This window comes from Ascaphus truei, chromosome 15 (assembly GCF_040206685.1).
Source record: "Ascaphus truei isolate aAscTru1 chromosome 15, aAscTru1.hap1, whole genome shotgun sequence".
Classification (NCBI taxonomy): Eukaryota; Metazoa; Chordata; class Amphibia; order Anura; family Ascaphidae; genus Ascaphus; species Ascaphus truei.
The window spans coordinates 31,356,938-31,361,211 of NC_134497.1; positions in this window are offsets into that span (position 1 = coordinate 31,356,938).

The following is a 4,274-nucleotide window of genomic DNA, read 5'->3' on the forward strand; positions in this document are numbered from 1 at the left end:
CGAGTCAGAGGGATATGCGCCCTGGTAACCATAGCAACCATTATGCCAGCGGTATCCGTGTCCAGAGTCTGCTGCACAAAAGCTGTGTAGCTGTCTCCTGATGTAGGTTGATTGGGGTAGAGGGGTTAAAAAGTTTCACATAGCTAGTAAGCCTACTGGCCTGTTGGAATTGGCAGATATTAAAGTATTAAAATGCGAAGCATATAAATGGAGTCCAATCCTGTGTAACTGAAATAGTGGAGCTGGAGACTCTGTGGCTCTGGAGACTGCTCAGACAGAGGTGGCAGGGGTCAGTGCAACATCATCCCATGAGGGAAACAATCGCCCCCTAACAGTAGGTAGAGGGTCAATCTAATAAAGACCGGTTGGTCCCGTTAGACCAGGGTTTCCCAAACTTTTTTTTCCGTGCCCCGGTTATTTTTGAACTTCTCCTTCGTGACCCACTAAAAATGTTATCGCCTAAACTGGCCAATAGGTCCTGCACAGACACACACACAGCCACTGATATACACACACACACACACACACACATACACAGCCACTGATACACACACAGACACACACACACAGCCACTGATACACACACACACAGCCACTGATACACACACACACACACACACACAGCCACTGACAGACACGCAGCCACTGACACACACACGCAGCCACTGACACACACGCAGCCACACAGAGACACTGCCACACACACACACACTGATACACACACACACACACACACACACACTGATACAGATACACACACACACACTCGCTCTCCCCTATACGCACACAGACACAAACAGTGAATTACAGGTAACGACGGATGTGAGTGACTGGAGAGGGGGCCAGTGACACTTGGGTGGGAGAGGGGAGGGGCCAGGGACACTTGGGTGGGAGAGGGGGGGGGGGGCAGGGGCACTTGGGTGGGAGGGAGGGGGCCAGGGGCACTTGGGTGGGAGGAGGGGGGCCAGGGGCACTTGGGTGGGAGGGAGGGAGCCAGGGGCACTTGGGTGGGAGGGAGAGAGGGAGCCAGTTGCACTTGGGTGGGTGGGAGGGAGGGAGGGGGTCAGGGGCACTTGGGTGGGAGGGAGGGAGGGGGCCAGGGGTACTTGGGAGGGAGGGGGCCAGGGGCACTTGGGTGGGAGGGAGGGGGCCAGGGGCACTTGGGTGGGAGGGAGGGAGGGGGCCAGGGGCACTAGGGAGGGAGGGGGCCAGGGGCACTTGGGAGGGAGGGAGGGAGGGGGCCAGGGGCACTTGGGAGGGAGGGGGCCAGGGGCACTTGGGAGGGAGGGGGCCAGGGGCACTTGGGTGGGAGGAGGGGGGCCAGGGGCACTTGGATGGGAGGGAGGGGGCCAGGGGCACTTGGGTGGGAGGGAGGGAGCCAGTTGCACTTGGGTGGGGGCCAGGGGCACTTGGGTGGGAGGGAGGGAGGGGGCCAGGGGCACTTGGGAGGGAGGGGGCCAGGGGCACTTGGGTGGGAGGAGGGGGGCCAGGGGCACTTGGGTGGGAGGAGGGGGGCCAGGGGCACTTGGGTGGGAGGGAGGGGGCCAGGGGCACTTGGGTGGGAGTGAGGGGGCCAGGGGCACTTGGATGGGAGGGAGGGGGCCAGGGGCACTTGGGTGGGAGGGAGGGAGCCAGGGGCACTTGGGTGGGTGGGAGGGAGGGGGCCAGGGGCACTTGGGTGGGTGGGAGGGAGGGGGCCAGGGGCACTTGGATGGGAGGGAGGGAGCCAGGGGCACTTGGGTGGGAGGGAGGGAGCCAGGGGCACTTGGGTGGGAGGGAGGGAGCCAGGGGCACTTGGGTGGGAGGGAGGGAGCCAGGGGCACTTGGGTGGGAGGGAGGGAGGGAGCCAGGGGCACTTGAGTGGGAGGGAGGGAGGGAGCCAGGGGCACTTGGGAGGGAGGGAGGGGGCCAGGGGCACTTGAGTGGGAGGGAGGGGGCCAGGGGCACTTGGGAGGGAGGGAGGAGGCCAGGGGCACTTGGGAGGGAGAGGGCCAGGGACACTTGGGTGGGAGGGAGGGGGCCAGGGGCACTAGAGTGGGAGGGAGGGAGGGGGGCCAGGGGGCACTTGGGAGGGAGGGGGCCAGGGGCACTTGGGAGGGAGGGAGGGAGGGGGCCAGGGGCACTTGGGAGGGAGGGAGGGGGCCAGGGGCACTTGGGAGGGAGGGAGGGGGGCCAGGGGCACTTGGGAGGGAGGGGGCCAGGGGCACTAGGGAGGGAGGGGGCCCGGGGCACTTGGGAGGGAGGGGGGCCAGGGGCACTTGGGTAGGAGGAGGGGGGCCAGGGGCACTTGGGTGGGAGGAGGGGGGCCAGGGGCACTTGGGTGGGAGGGAGGGGGCCAAGGGCACTTGGATGGGAGGGAGGGGGCCAGGGGCACTTGGGAGGGAGGGAGCCAGAGGCACTTGGGTGGGAGGGAGCCAGGGGCACTTGGGTGGGTGGGAGGGAGGGAGCCAGGGGCACTTGGGTGGGAGGGAGGGGGCCAGGGGCACTTGGATGGGAGGGAGGGAGCCAGGGGCACTTGGGTGGGAGTGAGGAAGCCAGGGGCACTTGGGTGGGAGGGAGGGAGCCAGGGCACTTGGGTGGGTGGGAGGGAGGGAGCCAGGGGCACTTGGGTGGGAGGGAGGGAGCCAGGGGCACTTGGGTGGGAGGGAGGGAGCCAGGGGCACTTGGGTGGGAGGGAGGGAGGGAGCCAGGGGCACTTGGGTGGGAGGGAGAGAGGGAGCCAGGGGCACTTGGGTGGGTGGGAGGGAGGGAGCCAGGGGCACTTGGGTGGGAGGGAGGGAGCCAGGGGCACTTGAGTGGGAGGGAGGGAGGGAGGGAGCCAGGGGCACTTGGGAGGGAAGGAGGGGGCCAGGGGCACTTGGGTGGGAGGGAGGGAGGGGGCCAGGGGCACTTGAGTGGGAGGGAGGGGGCCAGGGGCACGAGGGAGGGAGGGGGCCAGGGGCACTTGGGAGGGAGGGGGCCAGGGACACTTGGGTGGGAGGGAGGGGGCCAGGGGCACTTGGGTGGGAGGGAGGGGGCCAGGGGCACTTGGGTGGGAGGAGGGGGGCCAGGGGCACTTGGGTGGGAGGGAGGGAGCCAGGGGCACTTGGGTGGGAGGGAGAGAGGGAGCCAGGGGCACTTGGGTGGGAGGGAGGGAGCCAGTTGCACTTGGGAGGGAGGGGGCCAGGGGCACTTGGGTGGGAGGGAGGGAGGGGGCCAGGGGCACTTGGGAGGGAGGGGGCCAGGGGCACTTGGGTGGGAGGGAGGGAGGGGGCCAGGGGCACTTGGGTGGGAGTGAGGGAGCCAGGGGCACTTGGGTGGGAGGGAGGGAGCCAGGGGCACTTGGGTGGGTGGGAGGGAGGGAGCCAGGGGCACTTGGGTGGGAGGGAGGGAGCCAGGGGCACTTGGGTGAGAGGGAGGGAGCCAGGGGCACTTGGGTAGGAGGGAGGGAGGGAGCCAGGGGCACTTGGGTGGGTGGGAGGGAGGGAGCCAGGGGCACTTGGGTGGGAGGGAGGGAGCCAGGGGCACTTGGGTGGGAGGGAGGGAGCCAGGGGCACTTGAGTGGGAGGGAGGGAGCCAGGGGCACTTGGGAGGGAAGGAGGGGGCCAGGGGCACTTGGGTGGGAGGGAGGGAGGGGGCCAGGGGCACTTGAATGGGAGGGAGGGGGCCAGGGGCACTTGGGAGGGAGGGAGGGGGCCAGGGGCACTTGGGAGGGAGGGGGCCAGGGACACTTGGGTGGGAGGGAGGGGGCCAGGGGCACTTGGGTGGGAGGGAGGGGGCCAGGGGCACTTGGGTGGGAGGAGGGGGGCCAGGGGCACTTGGGTGGGAGGGAGGGAGCCAGGGGCACTTGGGTGGGAGGGAGAGAGGGAGCCAGGGGCACTTGGGTGGGAGGGAGGGAGCCAGTTGCACTTGGGAGGGAGGGGGCCAGGGGCACTTGGGTGGGAGGGAGGGAGGGGGCCAGGGGCACTTGGGAGGGAGGGGGCCAGGGGCACTTGCGTGGGAGGGAGGGGGCCAGGGGCACTTGGGTGGGAGGGAGGGAGGGGGCCAGGGGCACTTGGGAGGGAGGGAGGGAGGGGGCCAGGGGCACTTGGGAGGGAGGGGGCCAGGGGCACTTGGGAGGGAGGGAGGGGGCCAGGGGCACTTGGGAGTGAGGGAGGGGGCCAGGGGCACTTGGGAGTGAGGGAGGGGGCCAGGGGCACTAGGGAGGGAGGGGGCCAGGGGCACTTGGGAGGGAGGGGGCCAGGGGCACTTGAGTGGGAGGAGGGGGGCCAGGGGCACTTGGGTGGGAGGAGGGG